Below are 18,123 nucleotides of genomic sequence, written 5' to 3'. Positions count from 1 at the left end.
AGAAGAGTCTGCAGAAGACCCAACCACGTGAGCAGGCAACACGGCACACAGGGGCCACTTATCTTGAAAGACTCCATTAGGCCCATTCTTCCTTGACTAAATCTCCTCGAAGGATACCTGTCCAGTGAGGGAGAGAATAGATACACGTTGGCCTCCAGGGAGAATGGAGGGCAGAAGGTGGTGCCCCTCTCCCACTGCACGCCCTCCCCCAGCCTCCTGAGCAGGGGCGGGCGGGCTTCGTCCCAAAGCCCCGCCCTCCAGCCTCAGCGATGTTGCCACTCGCGGCCCCTCCAACTCATGGCTCATCCGTAGTCTCATCTTCATTCTTTCTGAAGCCTTTTAGATGACTGACCGGTTCCTTCGCTGTGAAAAGTCGTCGCTGATTGTTTTACTGCATTTCTCAGTTTTCTCCCTGCCTGGTTCTTTATCTGCCTCCACCATTGTCTCTCCTCCTTGTGACCCCTACATGCAGACATCCCCCAAGGCTGTTTTTAGCCACCTTCTCTTCATAAACTCTTCCTTGGGATTCCGTGGTCCAAGCGCTATGTGAGTAACTTCCATCTCCGCGTCTCTACCCGGCTCCTTCCCAGACTCCATAGCAAGTCTCTGATGCTACAAGGTCTTCTAAGCTAAGAAGGAATCACGATGCAGGATCTTGCAAACCAAGCAGTCCGTCAGATCCGCTACACGGCCCCTCGCTCAGTCAACAGAGTCCACGTCTGTGCGAGCTGGAGAAGGTAATAGGGCTGCTGGTGCTGGGGGATGGGGGATAGATTCCCCCGATCGTCAGCGGATGGCTGGGATCCCTCATCAAAGAAATAAGTGGCTCAGAACTGCACCCGGAGGATAAAGGCATTTTTAGCAGAGTGGAGCCCATGTATCACAGCCGAGATTTACTTACAGCACGAGGCTGACCTCATTCTAGTGGCCCATCTAGTGGCCCATTTAATCGGAACTAAATTGTTTCCAAGATAAGGGCACCCCATTGCCCTGCTGCCCCCTCTGAGGAGAGCCCAGAGGCTCCATCTGCAGTCGGAGAGGCCGGAGCAGAACCTCAGAGCTCTCAGCTCCCTGTCTCTGAGGAGGCCAAGACGTCATCAGGATAAACTGATACTAATAGGGACGGTTCAATGTGAAGAAATCTTCCGGGAGTTGTTACTCCAGAGGTTCCCAGATGTCAGCACGGCCATCACCCAGAGGGGGCTTGTTGAAACCCCGGTCGCAGGGCCCCACGGCAAGGGCTTCTGCTCGAGCAGGTCCGGAGGACGTCTCCAGTGTCCATGAAAATAGTCAGTAGACGATCTATAATAAGAATAGAGAAGGGTTTTACTTGAGCCAGACTGAGGACTCTAGCCCAGAAAAGCAGCTGCTCAGATGATCCTGAGGAATGGCTCCCGAGAAGCACGTGTTTCAGCACAGTTTTACGTCTTGTCAGAAAATAAGAACGTCAAACAAGTCGAAGGTCCATTCCTTCAAGGTTTCAAAAAAAACAGACCAGCGCATACACAGCGCGTCAGTGTGGCCTTCGCACCTGGGAAGGGAGTCTTATCATCGAAGAAGGACCAGTCCTGTCATCCCGGGAAGGGAGCCATTTGTTTTTAACACGGACATTCTTCTGGCCCGCGTGCGCTTTCCTTTAATAGTGGAAAAAGCAGGTGTACAACGTGTGTTTGATAGGCCATAAGCGAGCTGGTTTTGTTAGCATAAAATCAAGTTAACTCGTGCAGGAGGCGGAATGACTTCCCCACGCGTCGATGCGTGAACATTTCTTCGAGCACTAACAAGGTCCCAGGTGATGCTCGTACAGCCGGTCCAGGGCCCCACTCTGAGAACCAAGGGCTTTGATGCCAGCGGAGGCACGTTCCAAGATGGCACCGGACCCAGTGCCGTGATCTCCTCGTAAAGGTCAGATCCGACGAGCAGGTCCCGCAGGGCTCTCACTGGCCTGAGGCGCTCGTGAAGCGTTCCTGGGAGCCGGGGCCCCGGTTAACCTGTGGGCAGAGACGCCCTGGCCAGCGTCCCTCTCCCACCCTGTGCCTTCCGCTGGCCGAGACTCGGGGTCTTACCTGTCTGAAGCACGTGACCCAAGCTGCCATTAGCTTTATTTAGCATCACATGACCCATTCCCCACATGTCGGTGTGAGGCTACTTCCTGCGCACTCAGTTGACGGATTTGTCTGGCAAACTGGATTGTCTTCAGACATCCCTCATCCTCCCAGGCGCACGCTTCACATCCCTCCCCTCCCTCCAGGACCCGCGACTCTGTCTCACACGTCACACGTGGGGCTCCTCTTCCGGCTTCTCCAGCCCCTTCACTGGACTGGGAGCTCCGTGAGGGCAGAGCCATCGTCACTGGTTTCCTTTACTGCTGTCCCCACAGCTGGATCAGTCCCTGGCACATAGAGGCGCTCAGTGACCACCTGGCGAACGAACGGATTTCTCCAGCTTCTAAAGCCACGATTGGACCTCGTTCCCGAGTCAGAGGTGTGCTTTCAGGAGAATGTCACGCAAGTCCTCGGCAAAACCAAAGTGGACAGGTCCTGGCAGAACCTTCTTGGTCTCAGTGCTGTGGCCCGCGTGTCCTCCGAATGGTGGTGAACGTGAGTTTTAGGTACAGTGACCACCATATAGGGCACCTACCCGGCACGTAGCAACCGTGTGCAGATATGCTCGGGAAACCATGGAAATGCGCCAACAGGACCCAGCCCGACGACGGGGGAACATCTGGGCTAATAGCACCCACGGCACGTGTGTCTGAGCCCCAAGAGAAAGAGGCTGGAACCAAGCACGGTGTGTGCACCATACTCGGCCTCGCAATAACCCGTGACACAGTTTGCAGATGAGGAAACTGAGGCTCGGGGAGGCTGGTCACACAAGTGCCTGTAGACCCGAGGGCTGTTCCCACACATCAGCTCTCAGGGAAGCTGCAGCCCGAGTGTTTTCGTGAAGTTAGCACTTAAAATAAAACACCCGAATCTGGGAACGAGCATATCATGAATTATTCAGCTTCAGTCTTCAGATCCTAGAAAATCCAGATTTGAAAGGAGCAGCCGCTGAGGGATGCATATCAAATGTGCAACTTTTAAAGTGATGGTTTATTTAAACCAAAGTAAAGCAATGAATGATAAGATTTTGGGGAAATTCCTCTAGTCGAAGCCCTCTGACGACTCTTGTTAACAGGGCCAGAGCTGTCAGGTCCCTTGCCAACGGCAGAAGGAGCGGGGTCCCTGCAGGAGAGGAACACGAAGCAGGCGGGGGACGCCGTCCACATGCAAGAGACTCCCCGATGCCGGGCCTCCTCTCCCAAGGCTGCGCCTGTGGGTGTGCTGCCGGCTCCTCTCACAGGGCACAGCCCTTGAAGGTCTTGAGAAGCTGAAAACAGCCCAGAGGGGCTAAGGCCACTTGTCACCTTACTCCCCAGGGTTTGGAATTCATTCCAGGATAATTATCGATTTTACTGCAGACATGTTTACTGTTTTTCCTTTTAGATCCAAAAAGATACGACGTAACTAAAGTAAATTTAATTGCGCCAGTGCCGGTATTTTAAATGTTTTTAGTTTAAGTTCTGTAAAATGGAGAAGACCCTTCGTGACAAACTCTCAGCGCGGTGCAGCCAGCGTCCTGGGAAGTCACGCCCTGTCACCACCCCTCCGCCAACTCCTGCTCCCCCGTGTGCTCTGTCCCCTGGCTCCAAGGCAGGTTTGCCCACATGCCCCCTCTTGTTCTGGAAGGAAAGGCCTCATCCTGGGTGTGACGTCCACTTACCCGTCGTGCCCACCAGCATCGATGCTCTGAATGTTCACAGTGGCCCCCAAATTCCCTGTGAGGAACCAGCTCCCCCTCAACTTTCTGGCACCGTGGTTTGGGGGTGCTGACTGTCCCTCAGAGCCAGAGTGGACCCTGTGACTCAGGTCCAGGTTAGCTGGTGACTTCCGTCCACGGTGACTGGTTCAGGGATGTGGCCCAGCCTGAGTCACCAGGCAAAGGGGATATGTATATGTATATTCAACCGGAGCAAGTGTGGCATCCAGTTTGTTGGCCGGTGCCCTACTGGCTTCAGAGTTGGCGTCGATCACCAGCCTCCCCTGGCGGCACCTGCTGGAGACCCGGCCAAAGCGCAGCGAGCCGTGTGTGCTGAGCAATGCCACAGCCGCTGTGCAGGCCTGGGTCCCCGGGCCACCAGTGTGACCTCACGCCGGCCGTGCGGACCTTTGCTCACTGGGACGTGGGTGACGACTCGGCTGCCCACGGGAAAGGCTCCGAGGAGGTGGCGTGGGCTCTGTGCAGGAGCGCTGAGGAAGACAGACAGGAGTCCTGGCCACCATCCCTTTCGGCCCTGCAGCCTGCCAGACTCAGCCCCAGGGGCAGCACGCTCGCTGACGGGCGTTAAAGCTCTTTGGTTACACGGCTTCACGTTCAGCTGGAATCATGTCTCACTTTTTCATGTGCACTTGTAAGGTTTTCCCATCATGTCTCAAAGTAAAGGCTTTAAGAAAGAAAGAAAGAATGGCCAACAGAAACATGAGAAGATACTCAGTAGCACCCATTATTAGAGAAATGCAAATCAAAACTACAGTGAGGTACCGCCTCACACCGGTCAGAATGGCCATCATCAAAAAGTCTACAAATGACAAATGCTGGAGAAGGTGTGGAGAGAAGGGAACCCTCCTACACTGTTGGTGGGGAGGTAAGTTGGTGCAGCTACTATGGAGGTTCCTTAAAAACTAAAATTAGAACTACCATACGACCCAGCAATCCCTCTACTGGGCATATACCCTGAGAAAACCATAATTCAAAAAGATACGTGCACCCCAGTGTTCTTAGCAGCACTACTTGGGATAGCCAAGACACGGAAACAACCTAACTGTCCATCGACAGACGAATGGATAAAGAAGATGTGGTACATATATACAGTGGAATATTACTCAGCCATAAAAAGAATGAAATAATGCCATTTGCAGGACCATGGATGGACACAGAGATTGTCATACTAAGTGAAGTAAGGCAGACAGAGAAAGACAAATATCATATGATATCGTTTATATGTGGATTCTAAAAAAAATGATACAAATGAACTTATTTACAAAACAGAAATAGACTCAGACATAGAAAACAAACTTACGGCTACCAAAGGGGAAAGTGGGGGAGGGATAAATTCGGAGGTTGGGATTAACAGATACAGACTCTCATATGTAAAATAAACAACAAGAGCCAACTGTACAACACAGGGAGCTATACTCAGTATCTTGTAATAACCTATAGTGGAACAGAATCTGAAAAAGAATATATATATATGTGCATATGTGTGTGTGTGTAACTGAATCACTTTGCTGTACACCTGAAACTAACACAACTTTGTAAATCAACTATAGTTCCATAAAAAAATAGATTAAAAAAAAGAAAATGATTTTGCCTAGTGCAGTACCCATTTCTCCTTTCTCGCCCATTCCAAGGCTATGGATTCTCACAGCAGAGGGCTCTTCATCTTATACCTAACCGTCCCTCCTTGCTGGGAACCTGCTGGGAGGCTCCCGTTGGGGGCTGGGGGCTGGGAGGCTCCCCTTGGGGGTCTTGTGGCTGGGAGGCTCCCTTTGGGGGCTGGGGGCCGGCCGGGGCTGTGAGGGTCTCTGGCAGAGGCTCTGGCACAAAGTGTCCCCTCCCGTGGGCAGCTCTCCAGGGTCCTGAACAGGAGCCTGACCAGGAAGTGAGGCCCCGCCATGTCCTTCCGCTACAGGGTCCACAGCTGGATTCGGGGCTGTGCTGTATTCAGGGAATTTTAGTTTCTGAAATATCCGAGGTCATTTGGAAAACCTAACTTGTTTCCTGTGAACATCTCAGCAGTGTCCTCAGGGACAGGAGGAAAGGAGATTAACCGTGAGAGTTCTAGTGATTCAGGAAAGGGGATGGAGAAACCACGGAGCCTGGGACCTAGGAAATAGGTGGCCACTTGTGACATACATGTGTGTATATATTTATGAACGTATATATGTGTGTGTGTGTGTAATATACATAGGGAGAGACTGAGAGAGAGGGAGCGGCAGAGAGAGATGGAGAGAGACAGACTCGAATACTCTGCGTGGCCCCTGAAGCCTCATCACAGGCAACTCCGCAGGGGAGCTCAGCGTTCTTGTCATAACAGCCTTTGCCCCTGAAGCCCAGAAAACTTGCCTCTACCCGACCTCTCATTCAGCTTGAACTAGATGTCTTGTTGAACCAGTGGATCATACAGATTTCTGTACATAGACATCTGTGATGGAGCCACTGAAAAGAATAATAAATTATAGCAAAGTATTTTGCAAACATGAAAGTGTGCTTCCGTGATTAATAAGGGACTTACAGGTCTTTGGTTATTTCCTGGCCTCTCTATCTAAGACCCAGAAGAAAATACTTTAATAATGGTTAAGCTGTTCGCGTTACTGACTGTTACAATTCATCACCATGCCGATCTATCCAGGGATTTTGCCGTGTTTTATTTCTCTACGTTGCGCCCTCTCTCGCCTGGGTCTGTCTGGTTTCCCCTGGCGCACATACCTCCTCACCGTGGTGGGACAATCACATTAGCTGTGACATTGTGAGAGGAGGTGCAGCGGCCCCCGGGCTCCAGTCCCGCGTCAGTGTGTGATTAAGAGGGACAGTGGCTGTAAGTGAAACCAACCTAGTGTTTTAGGAAAATTCAAAACAGAAGCCGGCCTGACGCTCTGCTCTGTTTCGTGCGTCCCGCTCCTGGCATCCTGGCTGGAGGTGCCCCCCTGACCTACTGCCCATCAGAAAAGCTCCGGGTGAGGCTTTTGTATGAATACCTTGGGTATTTCACCAAGTCAGCATCTTCCTGTTAGAACTGCCCATAAGCTACTTATACCAGATGTGGAATAAATCACTGGAAGAATAATTCAGGGGTTGCATTGCAACTCTAGGTGAAGATGAAGACCCCACTGCCTTGGGATGCTGGAACATTGATAAAACGTGGCATTTCTATCTGTCCAATTATTTAAACTAGATAGGATTCTTGTTTTTTTGTCTTGTTTTCTCATCTCATCAAAAGCTGCTTTCAAAACTGTGTTCGGAATTATGGTTTACATTCAGAAAGGTAGAGAGCAGACAAGCGTGTAGCTCCCACCCAGACAATATGGAAAAAAGCCGGACAGATTGCAAATCAACAGCTTTTCTTGACTCCCTTAAAGAGCTGAGGTTTCACAGCAGACAGCTCTCCTGAAATGGAGAGAGACAGACAGACAGACGCTTGCAGAGAGAAAAGGGGCCAGCACTTGGTGAAATGGACAGTGCCAAAGGAAGCTGGTAGGAAGATTAAACTCAAAGTTTAACAAATTGCTAAGAGTTGAGCGTGGGAAAGTTGAAATGCACGAAAAAACAGTGCACCAGGGATGGCGGAGAGGCGCTGGGCGTATAATGTTACATCGTCTCACACTTCAAGGGAAGCCCTATACTCTTATTTGAACATGGATTCAGATTATTTAAAAGTGAAAAATTACAAACCATAGTTCAACCACGAAAAATATTTTTAAATGAGGTATAAATAATGTCAATTGAGGAGATAAAATGGGATAATAACAAATGTTCAGTTAGACTAACGAGAAGGCAAAAAACGAGGGAAAAAAGAAAGAACAAGAGGAACAGAGAACAAGTAGCAAGACGGCTGATATGAATCCCACTCCATCAATCGTCATTTTTAACGTGAGTGGTGAAAACTCACCCGTTAACACCCAGAGGTCGTCATATTGGATAAAAATAAGCAAGAACTGACTATAAACCATCAAAAAGAAGCCCTTAAACATAAAAACATCTGTTAGGAGTAAAAGGAGGGAGGAAGGTATAGCATGCAAACAGCAAACAAGAGAAAGCTGGAATGAATATCCCAATTCCAGGCAAAGTGGACTTGAGAACAAGGACACGTCCAGGGGTGAGCAGGCCATTTTACAGGATGATAAAAGGGTGCGCTCTCCTAGAAGACGTAACAGTCCTAAACAGCTGTGTACCTAACAACACAACTTCAAATTGCACGAAGTAAAAACCAATAGAACTGAAAGGAAAAAGTGGCAAACCCACAGTTAGGGTAGGAGACGTCAGCACTCCACTCTCAGCCACCGTAAAACAAGGAGGCAGGAAAGCGGTGAGGATACTGGCGACCCGAACAGCGGCGTCAAGGGACCCGACTTAACGGACGTCCCAGAACACGGCACAGCGACAGCAGGATAAGGTCATTCTCAGGCGCGCACAGAACTTTCACTGAGTCAGACCATATGCGGGCCGTGAAAATGAGAGACTGTCAATCGTGAAAGGACATTCTCGAACCATTATGAAATTAAACGAGAAATCAATACCTGGAAAATCCCTGAATATTTGGAAATTGAACACATTTCTAAAGAAGCCACGTGTCAAAGAGGAAGCCTCAAGAAGATGAAATCCACACATATATGATATCATGCACACATGTATGAAACCATAAACACACACACACGTGAAAATTGCATTTAACGCAGGCACTGGGGGGTTCAGACCGTCACAAGCACACGGTGAAAAGAAGAAACTGTACCGGCTGCCCCGAGGCTGGGGCTGCAGACTGTGAGGGACGGGCCCCTGGGTCTCTGCAGGGGTGGGGGAGGTGAAATGCAGAGGGGTGGGCACATGAGTGCCTTTTGTTATCTGTCCATACACTGTTTACCGAGGGTCCCCCATGCTCAGTGTCCAGACCCCCTGGTGAGGAAGACGGCCGTCTCTGGAGGTGGGAGCCCATCAGAATGTGAAATCTCCCCGCTGACCCCTCTGCAGGGGACCCAGGGGCTGTCGTCCCAGGTGATGGATGTTAACCCCTTGGGAGCAGGTGGGGCGGGGCGGAGGTAACGCCCCCTCTGGAAGGACAGCAGGGCTCCAGCGAGCCCAGAGGACATGGGATGCGGGGACCCTGCTGCTGGACCCCTCGCTGTGGTGGGTGGTAGGGAAGGATCCAGGCAGGGCCGCCTCGGATCCCCCGCCGTCACTGACCAAAGTCAGAGGAAACAGCTCAGCCGGGGAGTCTGGGAGGGGGCGATGCTGCCGGGCCCTGCAGACCTGGGGGGTTAAGTCAGCACAGAGAGACAGCAGGGCGAGGCCTTCCACACTCACTTACTCCCCTTCCACCCCTGCCACTGCCCGCACTCTGACCAGGAGCATTGAACCGGTGGGGGGGGACTGGAGTCGGGTCTGAGCCCGAGCCTCCGTCTGGGTGACGAGGCGAGTGGTCCTCCCGGACCCCAGGGGCCGGAAGGGAGGGCGCCCCGGGGTCACCCACGGGAGCCTCTGTCACCCTGTGAAAGGCCGGGTGGGAAAGTGACTGCAGATGGCTCTCACGCAGCCCTGGGACAGGGCACAGCCTGGAGGGAGAGCTCAGGGACGTGTCACCGCGACAATGCACCACCTCCCGCAGCTGAAAGCAGTTGATGGAAGGACCCGGGCCTGGACTCAGAGCTCGGGGTTAACGCCAAGGACGGACGCCCTGAGACCACAGTCCTTCCTGGAGGAGGTCTCCTTTACGGAACTGCTGTGCCATCGCCCTGGACTGGCACAACCCCTGCCCTGCGTCCATCTCGTCTGAAGCTCCTGCCCCCAGGAAGCCGTCCTCATGCACGTCCAACCCCAGACGGTGGCTCAGCCTCCGAGGGCGGGGGCCAGGCCATAGGAGTCCAAGGTCAGCCACAGTGAGGGTCCTGAGCAGTCACCAGGGGACCTGGGCCAGGGGAAGCCTTCAGCCGGGCCCCGCCCAGCTGCCTTTCTCCACCTGCTGCCTCGGGGGTTTGCACCCAGGTTGGGGAGTTTCTACCCCATCGCTCAGTTCAGGGCAGCTACTACAAGAGCTTCTACCAGCGTCACGTCTGGTCAGCACCAGACGTGGCTGTGATTTTATCAGCACAGTGAACCCAGAAGCGGGTTTCTTTGGGTGAAAAGTCTGGCTTATTAACTAGCACCCCAGGCCTTAGAAATGCATTCTTACTGGTCACGAGGGGACTGGCTAACATATTTTGGAGACACCACCCCCAAATCTGACACGTACAGGTAAAGGGACCAACAGGACAGGTGGTCTGCACCCACGGTCCCTATGCAGTTCTGGGTCCATCTTGTGGACCAGAGGATGCTGTGGGGTGGTGCTGAGCAGGAAGTAAAGGCCCTGCCTGTGGGATGTCCGGTAGGCCTTGCCTGCAGGGGAGGCTGGGTCTCCAGCAAGGAGATCTGGGGTTTTCACGGGCTCTCAAGAGGGCTTGACCTGGGCCTTCAGTGTCTGCCCCCGAGTAAGTGTGGGTAATACACGACCATCTGCGTGTCAGGGTTGGTCTGGGCCTGGCTTCATCATAACCTGGGAGGAGGGCTGTGTGAGAGCACGTGACCCTCATCATCTCAGACTTCCTGGAAGTAGCGGTCACGCATCAAAATAACCGAACCCTTGTCCATGACCAAATCGGCTCAGATCACGTCACAACCATCCCAACTCCCTGAGGCTTTCTGCAGGCTACTGGCAGTCCCTCCCCACCTCACTGCCGGCAGGAAGCCGCAGGAGGGGCTGGAGGTGTGCTGCTCCCTGAGGCAGTGGCTGTTTAGATTCCTGAAGAGGGTTCTGGACAGGGAAGGTGGTGGAGGATTTGGTCTGAAACGAGATTGCTCTTAACCATCGACAGCTTATGAGACGCGATTCCAGGAACTCAGGCAGGACCACCATCTTCCTCTCCAGAGCATCAGAACCGCCAAGAGTCCGGGGTCCCTGAGACACGTCACCTCCCTGGATCTGGGGGCAGCCCCGGGGGCCTGGCACACCCGCCAGGATCTGGTGAGGCGCACGGCACATCCTCATGGACGCAGGACATGGACGTCCCTGCGGGGCCGCCTGGACACTCATTCACGCCTGCTCACCCAGCGCAGCCCCCTGACAGCACAGCACCGCCCCCCGTAACCCCACGGCGCCCCTGAGGCAGGCGCTGTGATGACCCCACCCTGCACAGGAGGAAGCTGAGGCCCAGGGACGTTCAGGGACCCGAGTCCACGCCTGCGCCCTGCCTTGCTGCTCGCGTCCTCCCCCGAGACCTCCTGGACCAGGAGACACGAAATGCCCCAGACAGGTGACAGCGCCTGTAAGAGGCTCGTTCCCGTCTGGAACCCAGAGCCTGGAGAAAAGAGCCTCCCGTCTGAGGACGCGGCACTTAACATGGAAACACACGGCGAGTCTGGTGGTCCCTCTGCAAAGGGGCAGCTCCAACCCAGGCTCCCTGGGAGGGTGGGGATTCTGCAAGAGGAAGCTTGTGCTTTCCACCATTTTCGTGCAGAAGGTTAAGTGGGTGAGGACCTTCAGATCCCCGGTCCTCCCCAGACACTCAGGGAGCTTCGGGACCTTTGCTGGGTCAGACACAGACACAGACCCTGGAGTCCAGACACCACGCGCTTGTGCACGGCCCGGAGGCCACAAGCTCCCTACTGGATAAAGGGATAAAATGGAACAAATGCCATCGAGATGTGTCTGAGGAGAACATTCTTCTTTTAATTAGCGCCTGGACTTCGGAAACATTCCAGGACTGCAAGGAATGGGCCAGAACAAGGGTTGTTTAATCGTTCTTGCTTCAGTTCGCACTCAGCGCTTTCTGTAACTGCTTCATCTCCAGAGCATCCTTTCCTTACAGCAGAAAAGGTCAGATTCCTCCTATTTTAGCAATTCATCTGGAAAATGATCTCTTCCTGAAGCTGTAACAATTGTTCACTCCCTCTCTTTTTAAATGCTTTCAATGACGTTTCATTGTTTCCTCACTGAGAAACGTTCATCATTGTGATTCACCACCTTGTCTGAAGAGAGGGATTAGCTTCTTAAAGACATTTGAGGCAAAATCTCAAAAAAAAAAAAAAAAAGAAAACAAAAATGTTTTGGTAATGAAAAATTTCTCTGGGTCTTGGAGAGACCTGGGCCCACACCACCATCCCATCTCCTTTCTGATTCAACATTCATAAGCTATATTTTCAAAATGGCAGCAGGAGATGTTGGACCCTATTAATTCCTACCCCATCCTACGGAAACAATGGGAGTCCTAAGCCCCACCTGCCTGTGGCACAGCAAATCACATGCATCTGACTCATTCACTTGACTGTAATTTCTTGAGCACTTACTGTACACCAGCTCTGTGCCGACCACCCCAAATCAGCGACAGGGTCACACAATCTGCTCGTCCGTGGCTCGGTTTCCGTGGGATTCTGGAACCAGCCTCCAGTGCACCTGATGCGTTGACTTCAGGGATGTGCCCCCAGGATTAAGGATTTGGGAGGCTTTCCCCGATCTCCCTCTAGACAGATTGCTGGCACGGCAACGAGGACTGGAAAAGGACGGGGAGGCTGACTCTGGTCTGCATCAGGAGGGTCTGGCTGCCACTGCTCAGAAGCCAGATCTTGGGAGGGGCCCAGGGAGACCCCACAGAGCCAGACCCACCTCCTTGAGGGCTCTGGCAGGCCCAGATGATGCCTGAGCTGTGCGCATGGGCCCTTCATTCTAAGGGACAGGACACCATTGGAGATCAGAGTTGCAATGTGCCCAGCTATGGAACTACATTTCCCAGAACCCCCTGGACACATGCTGGTCATGTGACAGAAGTCTGACCAACGAAATGCAGACAGGGGAAGAGGATTCCTTTAAGGGGTGGACTCAGCTGGCTGATCCCTTCCGTCATCTACCCTCCCCGTTCTTCTCGCCAGGAGTGCAGCTGTGATGTGGGAGGTAGGGCAGCCCTCTTGTAACCACAAGACAGCACAGTGGTGCCCAAACCACACACCACAGCAGGTCCTGAGGGCATCGAGAACTGTCACACCGGCCCTGAACCGCCTTCCTCGGATGTCTGACGAGGAGGAAAGTAAATCCCCGTCGGGTCAGGCTCTCGGTTGTCTCTTCCGTTTCTTGAAGCTGAGCACGATCCTTAATAAGACGAGAAAACACGTACTTTTCACCCTCCTAATGATTACCAGGGATCATTAAAAGGGAAAGAGAATGTCAGGCTCTGACAGAACTTAAAGCTGTGTATTAGGTCATTTCCTAATCAGGACGCTAACAAGATGCTTTCTCCAGAGACCTGCACCCAGGGAAGCAATGCTTGTGGAGAGCACCGTGGGCCAGCAGAGCCTGCAAGGGCGGCTCTGAACACGGCACACACCCTGACTCACCATCGCCCTGGCCTGGCGGGGAGGGGGCCCCATCACCCTGTTCATGGAGGACACTGGCCAGAAGCTGAGTGCGTGCCCTGGGTGCCCGGAAGGGTCTGGCAGAGTTTCCCTCCAAGGGGCATTCTCCCAGGAGCCATTCTGGAGCTCCTGGCCGTGAGAAGCCCGCGTCCCAGGAGACGCCTGTGCACCTGAGCAGAGGCGGGAGGGGGAGTTGGAGAGTACCACTGGGTTCAGAGGTCAAATCACAGCCCCAAACTGCACCACGGTCTCTACTTGGGTGACCAGAGTGGAAGCGCCCAACAGGCTGGAGCTGGGGCCCAGACAAGCCCCACCCCCTCCACCAAGCGTCTCTTTGTGCCTTCAGGAGGTGATTAGGTCATGGGGGTGGAGCCCTCACGGGTGGGGTTAGTGCCCTCATTAAAGAGGCCCCAGAGATCTCCCTCGCCCCTTCTGCCATGTGAGGGCCCAGCCAGCAGTCGGCAGCCTGCAGCCCAGAAGACAGTCTTCCCTGGAACCTGGCCAGGCTTCAGCCTCCAGGACCCTGAGAAATAAATGTCTGCTGGTTGTAGACAAGCAGTCTGTGGGACTTTGTTACAGCGGCCCAGGGGACTAAGACACCGCCCATGATTGCTTTGATCCATGAGGCAGCTCCGAGGCATCCAGTCCATTCCCAAGGCCGAGAGAGGAGCTCCCTGGGCACGCCGCAGCCGGTGAGGGGCGGGCTCAGCAGGGGAGAGCACAGCCAGCTCAGGGCAAGTTTCCTCAACTTCAGAACCACTCACGTTCGGGTGTCACGGCTTGGCCTCTCCTGGTTTTATCCAGCTCCCCTGACAGCTGGGGGGACCCTGTCTCACTCGGGCTGTGGGGCCTTTAGGGACTTTCCACCCCCTCACTTGTTCCCGTAAACCAATTCTTCTCCCTATCGTGCGCCACTCCTTCTCCCTATCGAAACCAATTCTTCTCCCTATCGTGCGCCACTCCTTCTCCCTATCGAAACCAATTCTTGGAGTTTTTCAGTTGACGGGGACTTTCCAGCCAGCGGGTAATTTTCCAGTTGCCCGTAACAGGTATACGCCCTAACCGCCACAATGAACAGACAACTGTAACGGCCAGAAGGTGGGACAAAAGTTCCTAAGCCAATGAATTCAAAAGTCACCACATTTACCCAATCATTGTGAGAATATACCCGCCCTATGAGTAAATAAACCTATAAAAAGTATGTGATTCCGCTTTTAGGGGTTCCCCATCGGCCTCCTGCGTGAGGTTCAGGGAACCCCGGTGCATCGGCTCCTAATAAACCTCTTGCGTGTTGCAACGACTCTCGACTCTTGGCGGTTCTTGGGCGAGTTGGAATCCCTCGTAGACCGTTTGGGTCTAACAGGGCGTTCTCCCTCCTGCGTTCACATCCAGCCACGCTGGCTCCCAACCGGACTCGCGGCGACACCCCTCAAACCTCAGGTTCGGCCTTCTGTCCCCCAGGCTGGCAGCAGCACCCCCTCCCCTGTTGGCTTCCGAGGCGCGTGCTCTGGTTTTACTGTGGAACAGACACCAGGCTGCGGTCTGAGCGGGGACCCAGGACACAGTCATTTCACCCAGGGCCCATCCAGGGCCTCCGAGGTCCAGGGGTAGATTCTACTCTCCACCCGCATCAAAAGTGTCCCAGAACTGTTGACTCTGGACCTCCTTCTCGACTGTTCCTCCAGGTGCCTCTTGCCTGTGGAATAAATCACTCATCCCAGACGCCGTGGGTTGAATTTCTCCAAGGCCTTCTGCAGGCCGCATGTCAACATGTTATTCATTCTTCACATGAGAAAAAAGGAGCTGAGCTCGACCTTTTCACACCTCCACCTCGCTCTCTCACTCCTGACTTGTTGGAGAAAAGCCGGGACTCCAGGGAGGCTGGGCTCCGAGCAGCTGGCTTTAGGATGGTGTCCTTTATGACACTGAAGGGTGAGCCACGCCCCTGGCCCTGGCAGTTCTCGTTGGGTCTTGTGTCCAGGGGTCCTTCTCAGGAGACACAGATTTTCCATAATTAGAAAAAACCTCCTTTCTAAGTGACTTAACTGCTTTACAGTGTATGTCCAACCAATCCCTGTCTCTCTCTCAACTGGTCTTCAACTGGGAAAAATATTGTTTTCAATAACACACACTACAATGCAGACCTCCAAACACACCTCCTTGGATGGAGGATTTGCAGACAATGATTCTCAGCCGGAGGTGCGGCCCCCGAGGGGATCACATCGCACCCCCCAGGGAGATGATGCTTTCATTTCTGTACGGTCTTGTTTCTGCCAGGAGGCAGCGGAGTTTAAGATGCTGTGAAATGCTGATCTGCCTCACACCTGGCCCGAGGGCTGAGAATGATAACAAGCACGTCTGTGCTCTAACACTTCTCACCGTTTTCCTCAAAGATGATCAGTCCCACTCAGAGTGGAAAGGGGGGTTTCGGGAGCCCACCCTCTGTATCCCAGGCTGCCTGGGAAGGTCGTGACACTTGAACCGCTGTGACCCTCACCAGTATGTACCAGCTCGCGTTTCTGTCCTCTCCCTTGTTCCACGTTGTACCCTGCGAGCCACTCTATTGGAGAAGCTCACAAATAAAATAACTGAGCCCACCTCCCTGGCCTCGGTCGCAGGAAAATCTCGTGGCTGCTTGGCACCCGCTGACCTGCTTCCTGGTTCACTGGGCCCTGATTTTCCTGGAGACGCACCGCCCCGTCATGTGGGTCTCAGCCAGCCGTGCAGCTGGCTCCTACCACGGTGACGGCCGGGCCAGCAGCGACACCATCAGGGCAGATAAGTGGCAGTGAGACCTGGGAAGGCTGGGACAGGCCCTGTGTCTCCTGCTTGGTGTGAACGGGGTAGGCCTTGGCCCGGTGACTGCTGGAGGCCGCGCTGAGTGCAGAGTCGGCGCGGTGACACAGAGCTGAGCCGAGATTCTGACTGCGGCATGTCAGCCCTGATCCAACCTGCCCCTAGCAGGTCACAGGGGCCTGTGCATTCCTCTGTGGATATTGCAGGTTGGGTCAGGTTTGCTTCAAAAAGTCCTTACGGATGCAGATGAAAGAGAAGGGGAGGGGAGACCCCAGCTCCCTCACCCGTTTCCTTAGGAAGGGAGTGTGTCACCGCTGGGATCTTCAAAGCCATCACCCCCAGGAAAGCCCTGGAAGCTCCTGTGGGTCCTCGATGGCCATGAACAGGGGCGGTCACTCCGCCCGCAGGGAGAGCAGCGCTCCTGCCCCAACGGAAGGTGCGCTGAGTCCAGGTGCAGACGAGACGGCTCAGAGACATGAATGAGGGGTGACCACGGCCGTCGGTGGAGCGGCTGGAGGCCGGGCAGGAGCCCCCAGGACGGCTCAGGACCCCGGCCCTGCGGGGGCTGAAGTCTGTGCAGAGTCTCAGACCCTCCTGCGGCCGCAGCCCCAGCCTGTCCTCCTCCAGCCCCTGAGCCAGCGGCTGTGACATGGGGGCTTCCGTGGAGAGGGCGGGGCAGGGTTCCCAGGCTGCTGGGCCATTTGAATCCATCGGCAAGGGCGTGGTGACTTGTCCACACGTTTCAACAGGTGGAATAAAAATCACGGAAGAAAGGAGTCAAACCGCCAACTGATGGAGTTAAGGAGACCCTCAGCTGTGAGAATGCACCCACAGCTCCGAGAACCTGATGCAGGTGAGACGGGCACAAGCCCAGATCACACTCGCCACACTGACTTCCGTGTTTGTTTGTTTTTAACATCTTTATTGGGGTATAGTTGCTTTACAATGGTGTGTTAGTTTCTGCTTTATAACAAAGTGAGTCAGTTATACATATACATATGTTCCCGTATCTCTGACTTCCGTGTTTTTAAAGCACAAGTATTAAAAAAAAAAGTCAGACAAATAAGGAGGCGGTGGGTACACTTTAATGATACAATTTAATCTGCGGGGGATGTGATCTGGTGACTCTCCATACGATAATCCTGCTTTCACAATTATAATTAACTGTGAGAATAAAAAGCTTGTCTACATTATAATTACTGCTTCATAAAATTTATGTATACTTGTAACAACTAAATGGTTCAGTGTCTCGAAAAATAAATATCTTTTTCCATGTTTTATTGTGAATTGCAGTGGTCCCTCAGTATCCACAGGGATTGGTTCCAGGACCCCCCGAGGACACCAAAATCCACAGGTGCTCAGGTCCTTTATAGACACTGGCATAGCATTTGCATATAAACTATGCCCCTCCTTCCATGCTTTAAATCATCTCCAGATCACTCATAAAACCTAAAATGAGGTACAAGCCGTGTAAACAATTGTAGATACATTTTAAATGCTACGTAAATAGTTGCCTTGCAGCAAATTCAGGTTTTGCCTTTGGGAACTTTCTGGAATTTTTTCCCCAGTATTTTCGATCTGAGGTGGGTTGAATCCATGGATGCAGAACTCACAGACATGGAGGGCCAACTACATGTTAATCTTGTTATACACATTTTTCTTAATAGACAATAACAGGCGATTTAAGTGACTGACCTTCGCAGTAGATTTATCTTCAAATCTCTTAGAACAGGAGCTGCACCAGGCTGTCTGACGGACGGACGGACGTCTGTGCTCATTAAACTACCAGCTCAGCAGCGCCCGGCAGTTCCCGCCCGGGGCGTGATGCAGATGAAGCCCGGCCTCGCCCTCAGAGGAGACACAGAACAGCACCCTGGGCTCTGGCGTCTCACACCGGGACTCGGGTCCTGCAGCCACCGCAGCCGCACGGTGTCATCGGCCTTTTCTAACCTCTGGTCTCCCTTCACTGAGGACTACTATCTGTAGTTCATTTTATACCGCAGACATTCGCTGAGTTCCTATTGTATGCCGTGTGCTGTGCATTCCATGATGAACCAAAACCATGAGCTGACAGTCTAGCAGAAAAGAGCAACAGGAAGTGAGTGACCACAGGAGGCGTGTAAGTGCCAACAC

This window comes from Phocoena phocoena, chromosome 13 (genome assembly GCF_963924675.1).
Source record: "Phocoena phocoena chromosome 13, mPhoPho1.1, whole genome shotgun sequence".
NCBI lineage: Eukaryota > Metazoa > Chordata > Mammalia > Artiodactyla > Phocoenidae > Phocoena > Phocoena phocoena.
This window is presented reverse-complemented; position numbering follows the sequence as displayed.